This window comes from Phyllostomus hastatus, unplaced genomic scaffold, assembly GCF_019186645.2.
Source record: "Phyllostomus hastatus isolate PE091 unplaced genomic scaffold, TTU_PhHast_1.1 phas_scaffold_78, whole genome shotgun sequence".
Taxonomy (NCBI): domain Eukaryota; kingdom Metazoa; phylum Chordata; class Mammalia; order Chiroptera; family Phyllostomidae; genus Phyllostomus; species Phyllostomus hastatus.
In genome coordinates this window covers 110,625,084-110,649,848 of record NW_025334041.1, presented here as the reverse complement: position 1 = coordinate 110,649,848, position 24,765 = coordinate 110,625,084, and the positions used below count along the sequence as shown (strand labels likewise).

Below are 24,765 nucleotides of genomic sequence, written 5' to 3'. Positions count from 1 at the left end.
TGAAGACAACCAAACTGGAGGGCTGGCAGATAATACAAATAGCAAATATGCCTATTTTGGAGGAGAACCTCAGTTCAATATTTTGGAGGCAGTTCAGATACGATCATTTTAACCACATAGACTTGCTTTAAGATAAAAAAAAATTGTTTTTCTACAGTTACTTTAGAAAAAGAAACACCACACCATTGATATTGTCTAAAGCTGTGCACCTCTGGTTGTAAAGATTGTTATCAAAATAAAGGGATTTGTAAATAGAAAATGGACTTTATCTTCAAAACCTGGTAAAATTCATGACAGTTTATTTTTATCTGCTCTCTTATAGTGTTTCCCTGTGGTGAAAAGTGATTGCAGTGATTAATCTGTTTTATTGCAAGTTTTAACTAAAAGGAAGTAACTGGACTTGGAGCATGGGAGAGCCGGCAGGAAGCTGACAGCCTTTGTTTGCTGCAGAGTAACCGGGAACTGCATGCCACACTCCATCTTTCTTGTAACTCAGCCAGATAAGCTGCTTGCAGACCAAACAATAATGTCCTGGGGACACCCATCAGGGAATTCATTAGCAAGTGAAAAAAGGGGAACAGAGCAAACCATGTTTTAGTTCCCATTATTTGAATTACCGAGGACACAATTACTTTCTGCAATTTGCTGGATGTCCCCCAGTGTTTAGACTTTTTGATATTTTGTTCATTGGTACAAAATCAACAAGCTCATTGCTCCTCTAAGGAGCTAACGTATGTAATGTACTCCCTTTTGGTTCTCCAAGTTATTTGATGCTTTGCAGATAGACAGGGAAGAGGTTCCAGAAATACAAGTGTTTAGATAATTCCAGAAGGCTTAATTGTCCCTTTTCAACAGGTCGTTCCACTGCAAATTAATGCTGATGCTTCCATCTGCCTTGCCAACAAGCACTGATTTGCAGACTTAGGGTCTATAACAGCGGGAGGGGCAGGGTAGGGGGTATGGGGTGTGGGAAGCTATACTGGGCTTGGATCTCTTTGGGCTACATTTTAAAGAATTTTTACCTGGTGTAGGGGACGTGAGCATTTGCTTCACTCTGACAGTCAGCCAACAAATGTTACTACTGAGTGTTGGAAAAGAAATGCTTTGAAGATAAGGGGCTGCTTGGTGAAAAACATGGGTGCTCAGTTCTCCTCATCCCGTGGGGTTGTGCTTCCCGGGAGCACACCAGAGCAGCGAGGAGGGGGTCGGAGTCGGTGGCAGAGGGCTCTGGGTTAATTTGAGTTTGAATGCCATTTCTTAAGTTTTCACAATTTTGAAAGCTGCTTTTAGTAACGTGTCCAGTTGTCATGGAATTTTAAGTATGTGCAGCCTGTTACATAGTATTCCACGGATCACCTGTTGTGTGATGGAAACATTATGAAACAGATCATCAGAGTGACGATTTGACATAGAAGATAGAATAAACTGTAGGGCGAAGAAACCAAAGATATAATGGCCAATGGGAATAACTGAGTCCAGGCCAAACTGGAGCTCAGTAATTGTTTTACGTCATTGACATTTGAGAATCACCCATCCCAGGTGATTTAATCCTTAGCGACTAACGTATTGTAGGGAAACTTCCATTTGGTGTTCAGCCAGTGGGGGCACTGATTGAAGGAACCTAAAACTAACAAGCACTAGAAAATGAAAGATAAGCTGAACTAAAGAGTGACAGGAAAAACAATAACTACTAACATAAATGTTTCTGCAAAATGCTATCTTTTTGTTCAGGTGCAAAGACACAAGGAAACTATTTACTATTCAGCAGGAAAAGGTAAAATCCAGCCAGAAGATGTGTATTTCTTTCCTTTTTTTCCTCAAGGGTTACTTTTTCTTTCTGAGAGAGTCAAATTGGTAGGAGGAAAATGGGTAAGCATGTGTAGAATCAAAATTCATGTAGTAGAAAGAACGTTCAGCCTGATCCTTACCCAGGTGTGTGTGTGTGTGTGTGTGTGTGTGTGTGTGTGTTTACTGTGATGCCCTTGAAAGTTTCACTTGCTCTACAAACTCCTGTCAAATACATGGAATTTCCAGCATGCCAGCTCTAACCCCCACCCTTTTCTTTCTGAAAGCATATTGTCAGAATGCCTGTGTAGGAGGGGATGTTATCAGCATAATCTCAAGTTAGTTTTAATTTATAAAACAGAGTCTATCACTTGGACAGGGGTGGCCCTATACTCTTGTACAGAAGAGGCTTAGGGACAGCAATCTGACGGGCAGTGTGGATGGGGACTTTATCCAGATTGTGTATTTTTTAGGGGTGGGAGCTGTGAGGGTGGCTGATGGGTATTGTCAGCATGGGTGCCTCAGAGGCCAAAGTCATACCCAGGTCCCATTGATTTGGAAAATTGGGAGCTCTATAAATAACTTACTACCTGTTAGTCTTCTGATCCCAACACACCTAATTTGGGAAAAAATTTTTTAAATGATAGGAGAAATCATAAAAGGTCACAGTCTTGTATGCCCTCCAAATGTGACAGAGTTGTTGGAATTATGTCTGTGCACCCCTGGAAGGCATTAAACAGAGCGTTCCCTAGTCTTTCAACCACAGGTACAGATGGTTTTGCGGTAACATTTTGATTATGCCACAGGGGGAAATCGAATGCTTCTTACTAATAGGCCCCAGATTTTCAGTTTGGAAATTTGTGGCAGAGGCATTCTTCTACAGCATGTGTTTATTTCTGAATTATCACAGAGTTTGTGTTTTAGCACTCTTCTAGGCTATTTGCAGGTTCTAATGGCAGGCATGTTCCCACCTCCCCACCCCCCCAGCCAGGTGTTCCATGTATGTAGTTTTCTGGAGTTGTTATTTCTGGAAAAGTCACATACAGCAGCATTTCTGATTAGGTATGAAACATAATTTGGGTGGTAGGCCTAATTGTTTTAGATGCAATTAATAAAAGTGTTCGATAGACATGTATCCAATCATGTAGGTAAGTTTACCAGTTAAGGATCTTTTAGTGCCAAATAACAGAAAACCCAAATAAAAATGGTCTAATCTACAAAGAAAGCGTGTCTGTCATCTCCCACAACAAGAAGTTCGGAGGAAGCCTGTACCCGGGCTGATTAAACATTCAGTGCTGTCTGGCTTCAGTGGTCCTAACAACAAGATTTGCCTTTGGCTTGTTCCTTTCTGCTCCTGGCAGTGCCGGGAATCCCTGCCTCACCCAGCAACCGTCTGTGGGTTAGGAAGCCAGAGAGGCCACGCCCCTTTCTCGGTCCTTTTTTTTTTTACAATAAGTGTTAATTTCCTAGACGCCTCCCTGCACATGTCCCACAGGTCTCATTGGTCAGAATTATGTTACGTGACCATTCCTAAACCAGTCCCTGAGGAGTGGAATGGAATCATCATAACTGCCTCAGACCAATCAAGCCTGTCTCCTGCTGCGGGGGAAGGGCCCTGCCTTCCCCAGGAAGCGCTTGGTTGCCTGACACATGAACAAAGTCTGGTTCCTGTGAGCTAAGGAACCACGGCTGTTATGTACAGGACCCTGGTGCCTGCCACAACAGGGAAGTCCACATGGCGGTCCCTTCCCGCCTGCCAAACAGGACTGAGAGGAGCCCCCGGATCTTCTCCTAGCTGTTCCAGATTTACTATGCTCTCCCTCCACATCCTGACCTGACACAGGGGAGAAAACTCATCTCTTTCCCTCTAGACTCCTAGGTTGCCTGGCTGGGACCCTATGCATTAGTCTGACAAAAAACAGATTAACAAGAGAAAAAACCATGTACATGGGAGCACTCGGAGATGAGTAACTCAAAGAGGTGGTTAAAGCTTGGGCTTACGTAGCACTGGAACAGAAGAACAATACATTTTTAGAGAAGCGGCAAGACAAAGGAAAAGGTCTTTGAGTTTCTAAGGCTGGCAAATTGTGGGAAGGCAAATATATGGGGAAAACTAATGGTAGATAAGGGTTCATTTTAGCCATGTTTTTTATGTACATTCCTCTGGTACTGTGTCTGGGTTGATGAGGGTCTGGAGTTGTCTCCAATGATTAACTTCTATCTTTCCTGTTACAGAGGGGAAGTAGAGTGTGGGGAACCATTTCACGTGCCGTGGAAATGTAGCTCAGCCCTCACCTCGAAAACCAGTGGGGTGCGTGTCAGCACACAGGACCACGCCCGTGCATAGGTTTTCCTGTGGGGAATGCATTGTACCTAGCCCGCTATGAGGCTTGCTTTTGCTAAAACTCCCTTACCCTGAATTGAGGCAGCACGGGCTTACTGCAACTTCTTAAAATCTGACCTAAACCTCCCAAGGATGGAGTGTTTAACAATCCAACCACTTTTCCTTTTACATTTGCAAATATCCTTCTTTGATGTGATTAGCAACACCCTCTCCTTTGTTGTCTGTAAAAGGTAACCACCTAAAGTGAACCTATGCATAGTAAATGAGGATTACCCTCCTTGTAATGTACCCAGGAAAACAATAAAGCCTGTCCAGGCGGGGGTCGGGGCACTCTATCTCTGACTTAGCGGCCGTGCCAGCCCTTTTTTCTCCACAGGACTTCTGTAGTCCATGTGTATTTGTTCACGAGCAGCCACAACATACACAGATCCTGCCAGCCTGGATCTGCCACAGTGGAGAACCTTTGTAAATTTATGTCTGCTTTTATCCAGCCAGGAGTGCGGCACAGAGCTTTTTGTATGTACCTCTCAATTGCCTTCAGCTGACAATAATCCCTCTGTCAAAGAGGCCTGTGTTGGGGGGGCACGTTCTCCTACCCTTCACGGGCACGTGTAAGTCCCCTGAAAGCCCTGTGCTTTACTTGTATGGCTCTTCAATCTCTAGTGACTCAGAGGCTGCATGGTTGTTTCTAAGGAGGCTTATTTATAATTATACTTCTACATTTAAATGGAAAGTAAAGTGTACAAATTGTGCATTTTCAGGGCTATCAGCATCCTCTAAGATTTGATCATGCAGTTCCTGTAGATTTAACTGACACTGGTTTGGTGAGCCAGGAGATTCAGTGCTTCCCAGCCGCACAGCCTCCTGTCCCTTCCTACACCCCTCCTACCCGCTCACGCCCAGGGTGCGGGCGCTCAAGAGACAGCTTCGAAGAGGAGATCATTGTTCTGAACATGCCTTGCCCCCTCCACCTCGCCCCCAAGCCAATTTATAAAAACCTGTTTACCCTACAATATGACTTGTTTTAATTTTTTTGTAGAAAAACAGTGACAGTGCCGTGTTTTAGTCCCATCCCTTGAGTGGTAACTAAGCCACCATTATTATGACTGCCAAGTGCACCTCTGACTGTAACAACTCTGAGAAAGAAAATTAGCAAATCACTCTATGCTGTTGCTGGAGTCCTGATGTGTGGACAGAGGCACATATTCAATATTTGAGAAACTAACCGACTCTAGTTTGAAGAAAAGACGCTTTACTTGCGTTCTGTATTGGGCTTGAACAATGTTTGAAATTTCTGTAAAGAGTTGTTTGCTTTCAACATCAAAAGCCTGGAAGGCCCCCTGAGAACGTGGTTGTGCAGCAGTGTGTGATTCTGCATTTGGGGGAGTGCGGTGGGGGGAGAGGGCATTAGGATGAACCCCAGATATCTCAGCAGGCCTCTCCATGTCAGACCAGTCCAGGGCACCCTCACATTTCCGGATGGAATTGCTGTGCTCCGCTTGGACCTCTCGTTTGAAACCAGAGTCCTGCGTATTAAAGTTTGATACCTGTTTAGAGCAGGGATATCAGAGCAAGAAGTCTGAGTTGCTGCAGATGGGCTGAGGAAGCAGGGTTTTAGCACAGAAGCCTCAGAAGATAGTGTAGAGCCACAAGGTATGTGGGTGGACATATATTTGGGCCACCAGATTGCATGCCAATTTGAAGGTTCAAAAAGAAAAAAAAAGACAAAAGAAAAAAATAAAAACCAAGGGAGAAGATAAGAAAAAAAAGGAAAGCAGAAAGAAGCAGATAAGCAGCTATTTGGTGGTTCTTTGGGGTACCATCTCTATGGGACCTTGTTTCTTTAAATATCTATTAGGTACATGTATCTTTCTAAAATATAATGGTGTCTTTCCTTTTATTACGAGTCTATCTGATGGTTTCCTCAATACGTTAAACAAAGAATTACCAAATGATCCAGCAATTCCATCCCTGGGAATATACCCAGAAGAATTAAAAACAGAAACTCAACAATATCTACAGGAATGTTCACAGCAGCAGGATTCACATTAGCCAAAAGGTGGATGCAACCCAAATGTCCACCAACAGATGAATGGATAAACCCAATGTGCTAGACCTATGTAATGAAATTTTATTCCGCCATAACAAAGAATGATGTGCTCATTCATGCTACAATATGGATGGACTTTGAAAACATCATACTGAATGAAAGAAGCCAGACACAAATGGCAATATAGTATAAGATACCATTTATAGAAATATCCAGAATAGGTCAATTCTCAGAGACTGAAAACAAGGAGGGAGGAATGGGAAGTGACTGCTGAATGGGTACAGGGTTTTCTTTGGGATTGATAAAAAAGTTCTGGAAATAGAAAGTGGGAATGGCTAGACAGTGCACTAAATAAAATTAAATTGTACATTTTAAAATGGTAAAAATAAAAAAAAAGAAGTCTCTAATGGTTTCCCACTGCCCATAGCTACAAGTCCAAACTTCTCAGCAGGTGCTAAATCAGCCTTCCCTGAGTGGACACCTCTCTGGTTAGAGACCCAGGCACTTCTCCATGACATTCAGGATCCGCTCCACCAGCCCAGCTGCCACTCCCTCAAAACACCTGCCCTTCACCCTCTGCGTCATTGTGTGTCCTGGTTCCTCTGCCTAGGACACCGTCCCTCCTTGCCCATCTGGGCCCTCTTTCCAGAAAGCTTAGTTCCATTGTTATTTTCTCTCTAAATTTCCTTGACTCCCTCCTTAGCTCCTCATTCCCTAATAAAGAATAAATTGCTTTATTAGCTGGGACCCCAGTGTGCCTCACACATCCTTTTATTATAGTACTTCCTACATTGCCCTGTGGCTTGTTTTCTTATCTATCTCCCTCCCTACCTGAAGGCCAGGGACAGATGCCAGCATCTGTTTATAGAATGGCTGTTGAAAAAATTACGGTGGATTGGTTCAAAGCACTGTTGTATCTGGTCCATTTTCTTCTCACCCACTTCATTGCTTTTGGTTCAATTCAAGGGCAAGGAGAAGGAAGAAGTATTCTCAGTTTTCAAAGACTAGGACACTAATAATTAATCAAAGAAGACAAAATACTTGTCATTTGAAAAACATAGCAATAATAATAGAAGTAAAAAAATTTATGTTATGCTTTTTAGTTTTGAAGTATTCCAAAGAAATCACTGTAAAATTAATGAAGCACTTCTTACAGGGGGATTTTCCTCATACAATGTTCTGAATCCTTCACTGAAAGATTACATTGTTACTGAGGTTTTCTCTTCCTGCTCATCTCCATAGGAAGTCCCGACCTCCAAGTTCCTTTGTCTCTGTTCTCTCACAAGCCCTAGTAGGGTGGTTTTCAAATACTGAGAACTCAATACATAGGTGGCGTTTTGTCAGGTTCATTCCAAGCATTTCCATGTACAGTTTTGGCATAGTCAATATTTTTTATTTTCAGTAAAGTTGTTGCAGTGCCAATGGCATACTTCCTTTGGCCAGAAAGCAGAACCACTGGGATAATTTGCTGAAAGCCTCTAGGTTGCTGCCCTTCCTCCGGCTCTTCACTGAGCGATTCTGATGTGTCAGCCTTGTTTCTAGGGAGGCTCTTGTGTGCTGAAAAAGCCTGAGAATTGCATGGAGAGCAATAGTTCCCTTCAGACTCTTCAGGCAGAGACAGCTAGCTCTCCAAGAGACCGGCGGCTTTGCTGGCATTGCTGGCATTCTGAAGTGGTTCCCCTCCCAGTAAGTTTATTTTGCAGTTTATTGAGGTGACAGAAGTCGGCAGACTTGGAGCATCTCCTTCCCTCTGCTATTAACCAGTTGTGTGACCTTGGGCAGGTCGCCTCTCCCCTTCAGATCCTCATTTTCTCATTTGTAAATATAGAGGTTGGATCCGCATAACCTGTCGGGTCTTTGGCAGCATTAACCGGCAGTAATTATAGGATGCCCACAAAACAGCAGCTTAATTAACTCAGCAAAGTGTATGGAGAGGAAAAGGTCAGTTCTCTCTAGAAGCAGGTAAGCGTTAGCACAATCCACGTTTGAGAATCTTTTCCTGTTTTCAGATTGTTCACCCACATGTCTTTCCCTTGCCCTTTTAAATGTGACATGCTTTCTTATTGCTAATGTTCTTTTTCATTTCCTGAGGGCTTCAAAGGGGAAGGCAGGATTTTCTACATTATTCCAGGAATTCTCTTCTGTGGGAACATTTGGTTGGGAGGTCTCAACTGTATAATTTTTTTCCTCTCCGATGATTTCACAGGGAATTGGTAATAATAAGTGTGGAAGAAAAGGGGCCACGTGCGCAACCCAACAAGCTCAAGGGAGGCGTGTGTGGCAGCCCTACGAACTCAGAAAAATTAAAACTTTCTGACTAAAAGCAATTCATGATGGGTAGCAAGTCCTGGGCTGGTATTTTTCCCTAACAAAGGTCAAACTTTGCCTTCACTGAGCCGGTCTGTTGTCTCTTTGCATCTCTGATATCATACCTTTGGAATGTCCAATTTCCTTTCTCCAGACCCCTCAGAGCACAGGCACTGCGACCTGGGGGACACCACAAGTCCTCTCGCTGTTAGTGTTGTATGTTAATTGACTGTAAATGATCCTGTACTCACCTGTGTAAGTGTCTATCCTTTTACTTTTTATCCAATCCCAGTTGGCCCTCCACCCCGCTTTGCTTTCTCCTGCCTCCCTCTTATTACCAATGGATTTTATGTCGCCCCCTTATGCATCCTCTTTTGACTATAATACATAAAAGAAGGTGCCAAGCTGCCATTCTCTGGAGGATTCCTCATTCTGTTGAGATTTGGCTTCCTGGCACTTGTCATCAGCTTGGCTCAAATAAACTCACAAAAAGTTCTCTGCAGGTTTGAATGTGCCTTCCATTGACGTACGTTATAGCTGCTTTTAGGAACTGGAGTTAGAGTTTATAATAGAGAGCAAAAAGGAGTACCCTTTAGAAAATTGCATGGTATAATTAAATTTTGCCTTAGTTGCTCATTTTAAATTTCTTTGAAGAAGTTTTGAAAAGAGCTTGATGAAAGAAAGACATATAGTTTTTGTTACTACAGGAAAAACATTCTAGGTTTATTAATCCTTCTTTCCTTCATAAGGGTATTTAATACTCATAATCTACTGAAGTCAATGAGAATTCAACAATTGTGTTATGCTTCATTTTGTTCAAAAGTTTTAGAGATGTGCTTTCAGAATTTAATAATCTACTAGAAGTTATATTTGATCACTTTAATTTAATTTGTATTATGAATGTTGATTACTCATTTTCCTTCCTTCTTTTTTCCCCCTCAAATGATGGCCTGCTACACCGTGCAATCGGCATAATAGTTAATTTCACTGAAAGCCCTGCTCCAAAAACTTGAACACGCCACGACTTTCTTGACCCCAAATTTCCTCCTTTGTGCAGAGAAAAGGTAATCTCGTTAGTCATCCATGGTAATGATTATAATGGTAGATCTGTTGCTCAACTTCTCACGCTTGTTAGGACCAGCTGTGTTTACTCAAACCCTTCCACGTGGAGCAGAGATTAGGCAGACACACCAGTCATGTGCGTCATCCCTGTCAGGGTCAGACTGGTTCTTACCGAGAGAGCAAGACAGACCATGTAGGGTCAAGGTATAGAGCGTATCTCCTCACCTTTGCCCATCACAAGCATTTCAGTCACTTGGAAAACTTACTTAGAAGACAGCGAAAGAGAAGGAAAATCAGCCTGTTCAAAGAGGGTTAACTAACCTATCCTGAACAGTGCTGGGGAAGGTGGCGGGGAGGCAACTCCATGGAGAACGAGAGGAGAGCCACCACAGAGTGGTCTTAACTTTGGTCTCTTGATCTGGAATACATTTCTTAGGAAGTTTCTGCATCCTCAAGGGATTTTGTTTGTTTGTTTCTTTCTACAAACAGTAATAATAGGAAGAGCCTTACAAAATCTGTAAGATCTGGGAGATTATGAACTAGGGAAGTGAAATTACTCTGGAGTAGCTATATGACCAAGAGTGCTGTACTCACGGAATATAAGAAAACATAAGAAAAAGCACCATAAATGCATACAGCATGTTTCTTCCACATAACCCAAACCAGTTTGCAGAAACAGGAAAAGGAGTTGTGCTCCCTGACTTAACATATATGATGGAGGAGAATCACATTGGGACGGCTGGTGGTTACCATTTGTTTACAGAGGGTCACGTGTCCATGTGGGAGGGTGGCAGGAGATGAGGAACCCTGGGCACCAGGAGCTACAGGTCTGGTCCTGGCTCTTCCTGCTGCAGATGGGAGCTTGCCAAGTCATTTAAACCTTTCTAGATCCCAGTTTTTCATTGTAAAAGAGAAGGGAAAGGTCACATCACCCTTCGTGATTTCTAAGAGTTTCCAAAATTATTACATTCTATGATTTATTTAAAGCATCAGGAAATAAAGGGTAAGTTTTCCAGACAGCTAAAACCTACCTTTCTGTGCATTAAAACTTGTGTTTATTTAACTGAATAATATATTTATTCAAAGCATTTATGCACATTTCTGCTTTCTGAAACCGAGAGCACTAGGTTTAAGTTTGGCTTAATGATGCAAGGTGATCATTATGAACTATCAGTATGATGGAATACTGAGGTCCATAGGGAATACAGAGGTGTGTAGAACTATTTGCTTCAAAACTATTGGAAGTCTACTGTCCTTTAAACAAAATGACTGTGCCTGTTCTGATTTTTTAATGCTTGCCGCCTTTCTAAATATCAGTTCTGCTTCTTTTGTCTTCCTCTAGCTGTTCCTTTCCCTACTTGGCTTTGCTGCTTCTAATGGTCTAGGAACAGGGGTCCATAGATGAAGCAAGTTGGAATTAAGTCTGAAATTAGGGCAAACAGTCTTGAGATGAGGTTTCAGGAGGTACTCCTGTGAGTGAGACTTTGGGACTTTATTGTTATTGACTGAGGCCCCTGGGTGTCCTTCTGTGTTGCAATACCTGGGTCTTAGATAAGCACAGTACCAAGGTATACGGCTCTTCCTACTTAGGGAACAATGTAAAGTTTGTGACCATCCTTACTAGAGGAGAAAATGAGAGTGAGAGCAGGGTGAGCCTGAGGGACTACTCTGAGAGCTCAGAAATAGAGAGGGGTCACCAGGGGGGCAGATGGGCGGGTCTGTGAGAGTGTCCAGGTGATTGACAGGCACAGTCAGGTCTCATTTGCAGGCATTCCACTCAGTCATCTTGTTCACAGCCTTGGCCTGCCAGCCAGTCTCTCCTCTGAGGGCTGTTACTATGTCCTTTAGAAAAAGCAAATACAGGGGGATTGGCTCTAGCAAGGTTGAATTAGAACCCATGGATGCTGAACTTCTAGTTAATTGTCATCCTATTGATCCTCAGGGCCACTTGCAGCAGATTAAGAAAATCTAAATTGGTTATTCATTTTCAGTGTATGTACATGTAAATGCCACTTTATTGGCTTGCAAAATACAGTATTGTCCATTTCAGCATAAATTTGGACACTGACTAATTTGCACTTGTTTAATCTGCAAGCTTGGCAATTTTGGGGAGCCTCCCACCTCCTCCTTTCTCCCTCTGCATAGTCTCACCTTGCCCTTCCAACAAAGCCAAGAATTATATTTCAGGCTAGAAAAATACCACTGTGTTTCTCTAAGCTTTTCTGAAGTTTTAATATAAAGAAATAAAAATAAGTGTCATATAGAGGCCATTCTTCCATGGGGCAGTCTTTGCTGTGTTTCCTGGGTACACAGAGAAGAGAAGCAGCCAGGCCTGGTGCTCTCTGGGGACCGCAGCTCCCCTGCCCAGGACTGGGGTGGATACTCATCCTGGGCAGGAGGGAGCCACGAGGGAGCCATGAGGGTCTGATATCTGTAGCTGTGGCTTCAGCCAGGATTGTGTTCATGCAGCTCTTCAGAGTGATGGGAAGAGTCGGGGAATGATCAGTAATTAAAGGGGCAGGATTGCATGAACTACCGCTTTCGGCGTGGGAGTGAAGTGTGCCACGATTGTGTATGGCTGGTTAGCTTTATCCTCTCTCTTCACACAGTCAGCATGGGTGAGGATGGGCAGGCCCAGGGTGGACGCCACTTCGGCTTCCTTCCCGTCTCATGCTGGCACCTCCTCACTTCTAGAAAAACAGTGTCGTATCTGAGCTCAGGATTCTGGAATTACAGTCCCTGTAGCACTGTAGCCTGCAGCCTTATTTATTCAAGGCTGTGGATTGACTTCTTTTTTATTGATCTGGGCTGATAATCATGCAGTCTGCTGGGCTGTCTCTCTAATTATTTTGGCTATCTTAATTATTGGATTGTGCATGATCTGTTCTGTTCAAATAATTTCTCAGCAGAAAGGATTGAACGGGCTGAGGAGTGCATGCATCTACCTAGTCCTCATCTGCTTCTGCCTCCAGCCCTTTGTGTCATGTTAAATGAATCATTTTGCTTCCCTGTTTTTCATTTTCCTCTCTGTGAGCACAGAGAGAATGATATTTATCTTGTGGCTTAAGATTTAGGGTCACTAAATATCAGGCACTAGCAAAATGTAAATTGTTGCTATCAGTTGGATAGGACCATATATGCTGATTTTATGTAGTTCAAATTTTTATTTTTTTCTGATTATGAACTTTCATAAACACATGCTCATTGTAAAAAATGCAGAACACTGCAAAGAAGAAAACTCATCGATAACCCTGCAATTTAGTTATATAACTGTTAAAAATTTGATTTATTTTCATCCAGTCTTTATGCATATATTTACACAAGCACCTATTTGGGGGAATACAATATATGCTGCTTTGCAACTAGGATTAAGCCAGGAGAACTTTCCAATTTTAATCACTTTTAATACCTGCATAATATTTTAACTGTGGGGGCATAGCCTCCTAGTGAACCAGTCTTTCCAGTCGCCCTGTTTCTTTTGCCCAAAGGACAGAATCATCTATCTAAAATGAAACTTGATCCTATCACTTCTCTGCTTAAACCCTTCTGTGGCTCCTGATAACAGGATGAGGAGGCCGCACAGTGTGGGGGAAGGAGCTCTTCCAGCCCGCTCTCTGCCAGCCTCCCCTTAGAGCTTTCGTTTCTCATCACTTTCCCTCTCACCCCTCACACCCCAGTGACACCAAACCTCCAGTCCCTGTGAACACTCCTGACTTCTATGCCTTTGCCTTCACTGTTCTTCTGTTGAGACCACCCATTCCTCTAACGCCACCCACCTCCTGCCCCTCCACCTGGCTGTGGACTCAGTTCTCAGATCCACTCCCGGAGGCCTTCTCTCACCTGCACGCACCAGGACCCTGTCTCTCTCTGCTTGGATCTCCATCCCTCAATGACTTCTGGCCCTCTCCAATCTGGTCTCCACACTGGGGCAAGAGTGAAGTGTTTTATGCTTGTTTGTTTTTAAAAATTGATTTTGATCATGTCTTCTTTCTTTACAATCTGTGGCGACTTCTGTGGAGGCTAACAATAGATAGAGATCACGTCTCAACCTGCCTTCAGGCCCTCTGTGGTCCCGCCCTCACTGTCCTCTCTAGCCTCATCTTCCCTGACACCCCTTCATACTCTGTACCCCATTTCCGCCGGCCTTCCTCTTCAAAGCCCTGCACCTGTCCTCCCTTCTGCCCGACAAGGGTAATCCTGTGCACCTTAGGGACCTCAGCCTTCTTGGGCCACCTCCTGCTCCATGGGGTCCTTCATGGCAGAGCTGTAATTTTCCATCTACAATGTTAGTACCATTATTTCAGTAATGTCGCTGTCCCTCACTAGATTCTAAACTCTCTGAGGGCAGGGTCTGTGTTTGTTTTCATTCTGTTTGTGGGCGGGATGGCACTGGAGGAAAGTCACAAGGCCCAATAACTGAGGTTAGACAAGCTCCTCAACAAACCCGGCTGGATAAGGCCCGTTAGTGCAAGTGGGGTGACGCATAAAGCAGGGATTAAAGGCGATCGTGCACAATGCGTGCCTAGTCTGGTAGGGTCCTTGGAGTAAGGTATGAAATTAATATTACTGGTCCCATTTTACAGATTAAGTACAGATTTACAGAGAATTTCATGAAGACAGCAGGGAGTTGGCCATAAATTAACGTTAAGCCAGCCTTCAGGAGAGGGAGGTGATGTGCAATGAGGAACACACTGGTCCAGGCTGTTTGTTAGGAAGTGACGGACACCCTGGTGTGTGGTTTGTAGAGCCCTACACGTTCCTGTGTGTGTCTCTGGGTGTTTTGGCAGCTGGTTGTCTCATTGCGTGGCCTTAAACCAGCCAGGCAGCCAAGTGATGCAGCCAGGAGCGGAGAGCACTGCATAGGCCAATTCCATCGCTGCACACTGGTGCTCCTGGTACTTGTAAGTGCTCTCTGAGACCTGTATTGCCCTGCACAAGTGGGAACAGCTGCTGGCTGGAGCACCTGGGCCCTCAGAGGGCACTGTGTGAGTCCAGAGCAGGAAGTCACCAGACACTCACTCAGGCTTCAGAAAACTCGGGTGCTTGAGCCGTGCAAGGAAATGGACGTGCCTTCCTGCGTCTAGTCTAGGGCTTTGCAAGTTACCCAGAGTTGGCTGAGGGACTCTGGGATGACCTAGAACGTCAGATATCTAACCCCAGGCTTTGAAAACCAAACAAGGCAGAAGTCACTAGGAAAAGAGAGTAATCCATAAAGGATGTTGCCGGAGAGTTTAAAAGAATTTCTTCAGAAGTTTCTTAAATTAGATTTTTCTTTTAATTACCTAGTTATCCTTCAGAAACTTGGAACAGTCCCATTTCTTATCAACATATTCCTTGTCAATTATGCACAGGCTCCGGCTTACAGGCTTGCGGTGCCAAGGGTGATGCTTAAGTACCAGGCAGCTGGAAGTTTTTCCTCTCTGGTTGAGGGGAGTGATAAGAATGCTAATGTGCTGTGCTGGGCTGAGCTGGTGGCAGAGGGGCTGGGGGCAGAGTGGGGAGCAGATGGGAGGCACGGAGTGGCAGCTGGGGCAGGGCTGCTGACCCACAGGGTGAGTGGGGGCTGGGGGAACCTTTAATTTTTGTGATTCTGCTAAGCTCTGCCTGCCCTCCGGTTCTTTGCTGCCTGTATCCCCAAATAGCTGATTTAAGTAATGCTTAGTAAAACTGCTTATTGGCACTTTTTCTTTTTTTCTGTCCATTTGTCTTATGTCATTCATGCTGCTTGATGTAAAATTAGGGCTGGGAACAGTTTGTGGGCATGTTCTGCTGAGATGTGGGCTGAGATGGGGTGGTTGTGGCGTGTGTGTGTGCACGATCTCTATGTGTGTGTCCTAAGATGCAATGACAATGGCGGTACAGGATAGCCGTGAACTATATTCGAGCTGTCTTGTCCTCTCTTTGTCCTCCAGCAAGGACTTGTTAGGAATAGGTGCGATAAGCACAGGTGGTAAAGAGAAAGAGCATTACAGCTCCCCTTCACACTGTCATTGGAACCCGACCAGAAGTCCATTTAAATTTCAGGTCCAGCACCTGATGGTGATTTTGACTGAACTCTGGTTAGGTGGGTGAGTTCTGATGGGAGGGAGGAAGGGGACTTCAGTGTGCTGTTGGGCTGGTTGTGGCTGCTCTTTCCCCACACACAGAGAGGTGCCCATTAGGAGGTGGCAGCTCCACTCGGTCAAGGGCAAGGTTTTCCCTTCCAGTCCTCACTTGAGGTGTTTAACCACTCCCGCACCCTCACCCCCAACCTTCCACCTGGGGCTCAGGTGTGCCCCAGGGCTCTGGGCTTGCAGAAAGGTAGAATCTCTTACCCCTGTGGCCCTTTCCCCCCTCCCATTCTTCCAGCACCTTCTTCTCTTTCCACAGCCATCTCGCTGCCCCTTCTGGTTTTCCTTGGCCTCTGTCAGGGATTTAGGCACCTGAGATCCTGCTCAGCCAGCAGGGAAGGAAGTTTTCATTCTGCATTTGGAGCTTTGGGCGTTTGCATTCTGGAGTCTTTCTCTCTGCCTCCTGCTGGGTGGAGGGCAGTGTGAGAGCACTGGAAATACAGAGATTAATATTATGATAGAAGCAGTGCCACGGGTCAATCCGTGCCTGCCTGCTTTGTCCGTGTCCGTTTAAGGGAACTGGTTAGTCATGATCAGATATAGTCATCATGATTCTCATCTGACAGTCTGTTAAGATTTATCTACAAATTGGTTTTGGGGAGGCAGAGGCAAATTCAGTGCCAGCTCTGTCACTTGTCTGCTGTGGGACTTCAGGCAGATAATGTAACCTCTCTGAGCCTCAGTTTCCTCCTGTGTGAAACAGAGGTAACGACGGAACCTGCCTCGTGTGGGCAACGTGAGGAAAGCTCTCAGCATAGTGTCCGGTTTGTGGGACACCGCGGTAAATTGTCATTACTATTTAGATGACTTAAGTGGTCTGTGCCTGCCTTGTTCTCCTTATTTGTAAAAAGGGGAGAGTGTCTGCCTTGTGTAACTTACAGAGATGTGCGAGAAGGCACTCGGAATGCAGCCTGAGAGGCTATGTCATAAATAAGAGTGTGATTATCCTTTTCCTATAACCGCACTAATGCAGTTCGGGCGGTCTCAAAAGTGCGCTTATCTGCTGCAGATTTCGGTCCTGATTTAGCGATGCCTGTGGAGCTGCTGGAGGAACCAAAACGCATGGGAAGTGGTGATAAAGGCTGCCAAAGACCGAGGCCCCTGTCCTGGAAACTTTCGCGGCTGCTGCGAAATGGCTTTGGGATTTGGCTTCCTCCTGCCATAAGGTTTTTGCCACTGGAAGGTGGTGAATGCCATCCTCTTCTCTTGTTGGAGTGAATCCTTGAGCATCCGTCCGATTTAGAGATTTGCCTCCTTGTCTCTGGTACCTACCAGGCCACCTAACTCTGAGAAGGGGGGCTGAAGAAGTTAAAGGAAATGAAATTCTGACGTGTCAGTCTTGCTTGATGATTGTTTAGTCTTTATCATGACTTAGAAAAAGTAGGAAATACGGTTTCAAATTAGTTTATATTGTTTTTCAAACCAGATTTCCCTAACCCATCAAAGCCCAGAAGTACAACTCCACCAGCCACTGAAAAGTCTCTCTTTTTAGTCCCTGCCGGCTGCTTTAAAGGGGCTCCTGGCTTCCATTTATCTTCATATGTATCTGTGACACAGCCCCTCATAAATCCAGCAGCCCGTCTGGTAAGAGGCCAAGAGAACATTGTTCATAGTGGCAAATATGTTTAATTTTTTTCACAGTCTGAGCAGAGCTATTGCCCTTGCCTATATTTTCATATATTAGCTCTACCAAACATTGCTTTCCTAGTCTCTATGTACAGGAGCAATTAGTCCATGCAGCTTCATCCAGGGTTCGTTTTCAGAAAGGAAACACACTTCTGAAAGTGCAACTCCACTAGAAGGATTCTGTGAAGGCACCTGGAGGGGGCCAACAGTGCATTGTTTTGAGGGATAATTTGCCCGGACCACTGCCAACCCGTTCTGAAATGGGCAACTTTTCTCCAGTAAGTTGCTTTTTTTGAGTATTTGGGAAATTGCCCTCCCTGTTTATAGGTCGTTGTGTGGCAGGTGGGAGGCCCCCCAACCCCTCTGCCTCCCTGCTCTTCATGTCAGCGTTACGGTTTAGTTTCACCGTGTTTGTGTTTGTGTTTGTGTTTGTGTTTGTGGTGTCATATTCTAGATTTGGAAAGCAGGTCCTCTGTCTAAAAGGCACTTGCTACATAAATGATTGTTTAAGAAAGGAATAAGCGAATGAATGAAAGAAAGAACACTTGGTTGACTTTTGATGGCAGAAAGTAGTGATCGAGACTCGGCATCTTCCTTCCTCCCTGGATGGAGACAAGGATGAAATTGATCCTCGAACAACACAAGTTTGAACCGCTCAGGTCCACTCGTACGGAGAGTTTTTCCCAATAAATACACTCAGTCCCGCAATCCACGGGTTTCCCCTTTGTGAATTCAACCAGCCTTGGATGGAAAACAGTATTTCTGCATTCCCAAATGTGGCTTCCCAGCCGCAGATGGAACGTACTGTTTTCCATTGGGTCCTAGGATGAACGGGGGGATGTCAAAGGCCACTGTAGAGTCAATCACTGATGTTCACACTAATTGAAAAAGTTATGCTGGAGAGAGAAGAAAGCTTAGAATTGCTTCCCGTACTGACTGGATGCCTCTCTGAACACAGGAGATTTTAACTTCAGGTGTGTGTTAACAACAGCTTTAGACCCATGTACGATTGAGACAGCTTTTGTTCAGAGTGTGTTGATCTCTCCGAGGTCAGCCTGTTGTGACCGGAGCAAGGATTAACCACAGCAACTGTCAGTCTGTCCCTGTAAGTGAGTATCCCCTGTGCGAAGGGAATCCCCCAGTGGGCTGTGGGCGAGCAGCCGCCGAGTCAATGGCTGTATTCACTTTCGCGTGGGTCGGGCTCAGGGAGCAAGGTATGGGCTGGGTGTCTGTTCCTGGCCCTGTCTGCCTTCCACAGAAGGACTGGCATAATCCAATGGCATGATTATACCCCCTTTCCTGCCCTGGTGACTCTGAGATAAGAAAAAAAATAATAGGAACTGTTTCCACACTGTGGTTCTCCGGTCGCGTGCTAGAGAGGGAAGGTAAAGGGAAGAGGGCAGAAAGAACGGGGAGGGAGAAAGAAGCAGAGAGCACTCAGCTGGCTGAAATCCCCCACAAGCCACCTAAAATCACATCCTCTCCACTCATGAATTCCCATCCCATCCGCTCATTCGCCAACTGTGTATGCCATGATGGTTCTGAGAAGCTGAGAATCTCTGGTTTTAAAGGTTTAAATATTTTACTGTGTGTTACTGTGGATAAAAAAATAACCATATTAAAGGAAATTTAAAACTTAATTCAGGGTGCCCTGGCTGGTGTGGCTCAGTTGATTGGGGCATCCTCCCATGAACCAGAAGGTAGCAGGTTGGAGTCCAGGTCAGGGCACTTGCCTAGTTTTTGGGCTCCGCCTCCAGCCAGGGCACGTGCACCAGGCAACAGATTGATGTTTCTCCCTCACATCGATGTTTCTCTCCTCCTCTCTCTCCCTCCCTTCCCCTCTCTATCTAAATGAATAAGCATGTCCTCAGGTGAAGATTAAAAAACAGTGGGACAAAACCTAATTCAGGGAAAGCAGGGGTCACTCATTACCCTAAACTATTGCATTTCCACTTTGTACAAGACTGTGCCTGTTTGAGCACCATTATTACTGGTGCTCTCTATTGCCACTTAAAAAAAGAAATTTCCTGTCGTAATGTTTACTATTTCTGCAATAGGTTGAATCAGTCAGACTTGTCATTGAACCCTAGAGATCATGGGTTTATAGTTCAAGGAACTCACCTGAGTCTTGCCTTTAAGAAATAGTCCAGCCCTGGAGGGTGTAGCTCAGTGGATTGAGCACAGGCCTGCGAACCAAAGGGTCACCAGTTTGATTCCCAGTCAGGGCACAGGCCTGGGTTGCAGGCCAGGTCCCCAGTAGAGGGTGCGTGAGAGGCAACCACACATTGATGTTTCTCTCCCTCCCTTTCTCCTTCCTTTCCCCTCTCTCTAAAAATAAATAAATAAAATCTTTTAAAAAATAGTCCAGTTATCTGAGTTTGTTCAGGCAAATAAACTAATAATAGCAGTAGCAGTAATAATAACATTAGGACCTAATACTAATGATACTATAATAATAGTATTGTATGAGTGTCTCGCTTAATCCTCCTATGAGGCAGGTGAACCATCACTGTCTGTATATTACAGCTGCAGAAACTGATGCTCAGAGAGGTTAAATAACTTGCCAGGGGCACACCGTTAGTGAGTGGTGATGCCAGAATGCAAATCCAGGCTATCTTGCTCCAAAGAGAATATAGAGTGAATGCAGACACAAATGTTCTACATTACAAGAAGCTGATTCTACCCTGGTAGTAAGAGACAATTTTAGCAGAACAGCATAGTATATTGTGGAGAGAGACAATAAATAAAGAATAACTTTCACACCTTTCAGGCACTTCCTGTATCAAACATTCTTGCTTTCCATTGCTGTTACTATAATTGGGGTGCTATTCACCTTCACCTGGAAATCTCTTCTCTTTAGTACAATAGCCACCGGCCACGAGACTGCTGAGCGCTTGAAATTAGACGTGTCCAAAAGGAGGTGTTCTATAAGAGGAAAACACACTCTCGATTTCAAAGACTTAGAATGAAAAAAAAAGAACATAAAATATCTCAATAATTTTCAAAAATATTGGTTGCATGTTAAATGACACTGTAGGAAACTTAATGTGACTTGCTTTTTGGTGTGCCATTTAGAATACTTAGCATTGTATGTGAGACTTGCGACTTGCACCGTATTCCTTACTGGGCGGGGCCAGTCTAGACTTTCTCATTTTGTAGCCCCCACTTTCAATTCTGGAGACTCGATGATGGGTTGGCCCTCAGGGGGTTTCCCTTTCAGGACTCATTTTGGTCATCTGAGCTGCCCAAGGGCAGCACTGAGCTGCTAGACTGACTGGACTAGTTGATTTGTTGAAGTGAGGGCTGTTCGCATTCATGAAAGCAGGTGATGAGGAAAACATTTTCTTCTGTCTGCTTAGCACCTGATTCCTCTGGAATTAAATGTCTCTGACAGGAACACGGCAGCGACTTTGCCCTGTGACCCCGAGACTGATCTTTCCTTTTATAAACTGGGCTGTGTGTGGACAGAGCTGGGGGAAGAGCCCTTGGCTTTTCTGCCCGCGGGTCAGTTATGGAATTCCAAGGGCCTCTGAAATGTTTTAGGAAACAGTACAGCCTGTTCCCTGACCCTTTCATTTGCTAGAGAGCCCGAAGCCTCAGTTATAGTGCCATCCAACTGTTGTTGGCTTGTCTCTTAACTGTCGCAAACCTAGGAAAAGGTCACGGTCTCAGCTCTTAAGGAACTTGGGGAATGCATAGGGAGGCACACTTTTTGGTCTATTAGGAAGTGGCAAAGACCGAGTAATCAAGAGCCAGATTGTGTGGCTCAGCCTCGAACATCAAAAGAAAGCCAGAGGAGGGAGTGAGCGGCTCGGGCTGCTGTGCTTGGGAAAGGCCTCTTGAATGAAACCAGTGGGCCTGGATGGTTGGTGGGTTTGGGGTTGTTCTAAGGTGGGGGTGTAGGTAGAGGAAGAAATGGGCACCCCAAGGCCAGTCACGGGAAAGTAGAAGTGAGGGGGAGGGTAAGGATAGACGCTAGCTACCTAGAGCCTGTTTGATTCGGGGGGAAGCCAGTGGTGTGTTCTTGGAAAGGGCCAAGACAGAGCTGGACGATGAGAGCCCGGGCTCACTGCTCTCAGGGACCACCAGAGACGTTCTCATCTTCTGTTTGCCGCAGTGTGGAAGTGGCACATCGGCACAGCGTTAAACTGTTTAATGAGCCATCCTGTAACACTTACTCTGTGGCACTTTATTTTTAAATAAATACATAATTACATAATGGCAAGAAAACTATTTCCCACTTAGAGTAATCAATTCAGAGAAACGTACTAAGTTAACGATACTATAAAAGGCAGGTGGATATAGTAAAGTCCTCAAGATGTTCACGTTGCACCTCACAGATGGGCGACTTGAGGCTCCAGAGGCCTCAGACCAAGGATTTGTGAAGCAGAGGCATGCAGGGTGGGCCCGAGGGGGGAGGGAACAGTGGCAAGGAGGCCAGTGAGCTAACTTGCAGGGGTGAGGATGGAGAGGCAACACCAGAGCCGTTGGTTGGGCCATTGCTCAGGCAGCTGTTTCATGTGTCTGCCTGGGTTCATCTGTGATGCCCATTTCAGGTACGGACTCCTAGTGTGGCAGTGGTTCTGTACAGTGGATGTGGGCAGGCACCAAGAGAGGCCTCAGGATTGAATGCTGACATTCACTGAGTGCTGAGAGTGAGCCACGTCCTATATACCAAGTCCTTCATTCTGCACAGTAACCCCATATGGTATCTGCCATTATTCCCCTTCTTTTACAGACAAGGGAGCCAAGGCTCTGGGAGGCTAAGTCATTTGCCAAAAGTTGCACAGCTGGGATTTAAACCCAAGGCTGTCTGACTGCAAGGACTTTTGCTACCACATATGGGGTATGGGCAGAAAAAGTCCAGCCATCGTTAATATAATGAGAGTGGTTTTTGCAACATTGATATGACCTGGCAGCCAAGGAGTGGACTGGAATGCGCATGTGTGAACAGTGCAACTTCCCTATACTAGTCGGTGGGGACTGTTGAGTGAGCATGTGTGCTGTGTGGCTGTCATGTTCAAAATGACTAAGCGACTAGGGCATCAGATTTTGTGTTAAACTTGAACATTCCTTTGTGGAAACTATTTGCACAATTCAGAAGGCTGCAGCTATGGGCAACTGGTGACTGGCAGCTTCATCATGACAACATGCCCGCTCATGCAGCATGTCTCGTGCAGAGTTTTTTGGTGGAACATCAAGTCACCCAGGTGACTCAGCCTCCCTACAGCCCAGATTTGGTGTCCCAAGACTTCTGGCTTTTCCCAAAACTAAAATCAGCTTTGAAAGGGAAGAGATTTTGACCACTGATGAGATTTAGGAAAATACAACAGGGCAGCTGATAAAGATCGCAACAAAGGATTTTGCAGAGTGTTTTGAACAGTGGAAGAGATGCTGGGAGAACTGTGTGAGGTCCCAAGGTGATGCCACACTTTGAAGGGGACGGAGACGTCATTGTCCTATGTACTGTGTGTTTTGTATCTTCTTCAATAAATGCATCTAGTTTTCACAGTGTGTGGCCGGATACTTTCCGGACAGACCTCCTCATATACTGCCTCATTGTTGATTAGCATTAATGACACTTTACAGCATGTTCTACTGTTTCTCACATTTGCCCCTCATTTAACCCACAATAAGGTTTCTATGATGAAGCTTGGAATTTGATTCATCTCTTTACCAACAACAGCAGAAATTCACCAGCCCAAAAACCCTGTTTGTAACCCCATGCAGCATATTAATAGATCTTTTCTACGGTTTATATCATCATTTAAGTGGCTGTACTTGGCCCTTTAAGAAGCTCATTAATCACTATATATAGACCACAACTTGTTCCTTTCAGCCCTCTGCATGTTTCTTCCCCCCATTGTGTGATGCCATCTGGTGCTATGAGATCATGCTTTTCGTTCCTTTTCAGAGAGCCAGCCAGATTCATTGCTCTCTAAACCCTGAAAGCCAGTTAATTTCAAAGTTTGCAAGCATGGCTTTGAAAAAAATTTGAATCTAATGCCTCCTTGTGGATTTCCACAGTATCACTCTTCGCTCTAACATTGCATGGACCTCCTGTCTTTACCACCATCCACGTGCATGCGTGCACTCATCTTCTTATCCAAAGGACCTAATTTGGCTTTGGTAAGCCATCAAGAAACTACTGGTCTTTTCCTGTGTGGTTCGTATCAAGTTGCATTGTGTCAGTCGTCTGTGTATGATGTAGGAAGCCCAACCTTAATAATATACTTTCCTCTTCGAATCTGTTAGACCTTCTGCTGTGACAGGGGAACGAGTGTTTGAGAACAAGGAGATCAAACGGCGAATGGCAGGCCTCTGACACTGCTGCTTCTCCGTCCTTCACTCCCACTTTCGCTTCTAATTCTGCCTGAGGTCTCTAATCATCTCCAAGGGAGTGGAGCACCTGGGTTGGAGCACATTTTCTTGCAGACTCAGCTGAGGAGCTCTGGGCTCACCACCAGTCTCCCCATCTTAGAGATCTTTGAGGACAGCTTGTTACTACTGTGCAGGGAAGACCTTATCACTCTCCCCACTTCCTCTCTCTTCTCATTTCAGGGATCCTGGAAGTTTAAATTTAGCCTTGGAGCCTGGTGGGGAAGGAAAGGCAATGTGGTGATATGTGTACTGCTTACCTCATTGCTGGCACCAGCCAGGCTACCCTGGGAAAGGGGGAGAGCACAGGGTAGGCTGCCTATCTCCTTTCTGCTACCCTTCCTGCCCACTGGGTTTGTGCCTGCTCCCAGCAAGGGGCCGAGGAGGAAATGGGCCCTGAGGATATTTGCAGTGATGTAAAAGGGGCCCACACATTTCCCTAGTACCGGGGTTATTCCAGGGCCAGCCCTTTGAGTCTGGGAGAACAATTTCTCCCTAGTCCACACCCCATGTCCAACATTAAATATTATACTTACTGAAATGTCACTGAGTAGGGATTATTTGCATCTATAAGGATTTTTAAAAATTTTATTTATTTTTAGAGAGAGGGGAAGGGAGGGAGAAAAAAGGGAGAGAAACAGCAATGTGTGGTTTCCCTTTGTACCCCAACTGGGAACCTGGCTGCAACCCAGGCATGTGCCCTGACTGGGAATCAAACCAGTGACCCTTTGATTCACAGGCTGGTGCTCAGTCCACTGAGACACACCAACTGGGGTATAAGAGTGTTTTTAACAGCTGCCAGGATTGAAGGATTAATAGCCACTCACATCTCTTCAAAATTAATCTAATAAAATTGCATTTATCCAAACAACTAATCAAGATGATTTACAATGAAAGAAGTATGTTCCGTTGTATTTTAATTTGAAGGGAGAGTAGATACTTTTATGGGATTCAGAAGACTTTAGAGGGGAAATAGGCTGGTATTAATTTATGCAATAAAAGTATAGGTTGGGAGGGAGGGTAGGAGAAGTTATTAAATAAAGCAATGCATACACATGCCCATTTGAAAATTTGCAACCAGGAAAGGGAGGGCATTTTTCAAT

At 44.9% G+C, this 24,765-nt stretch overlaps 1 protein-coding gene across 3 annotated transcripts in view; it reads left to right on the top strand.

Moving 5' to 3' along the window:
• TMEM178A (transmembrane protein 178A) overlaps positions 1–24,765 on the top strand; it is a 49,262-nt gene that overhangs the window by 6,885 nt on the left and 17,612 nt on the right. The gene's annotated exons all lie outside the window — the stretch shown is intronic.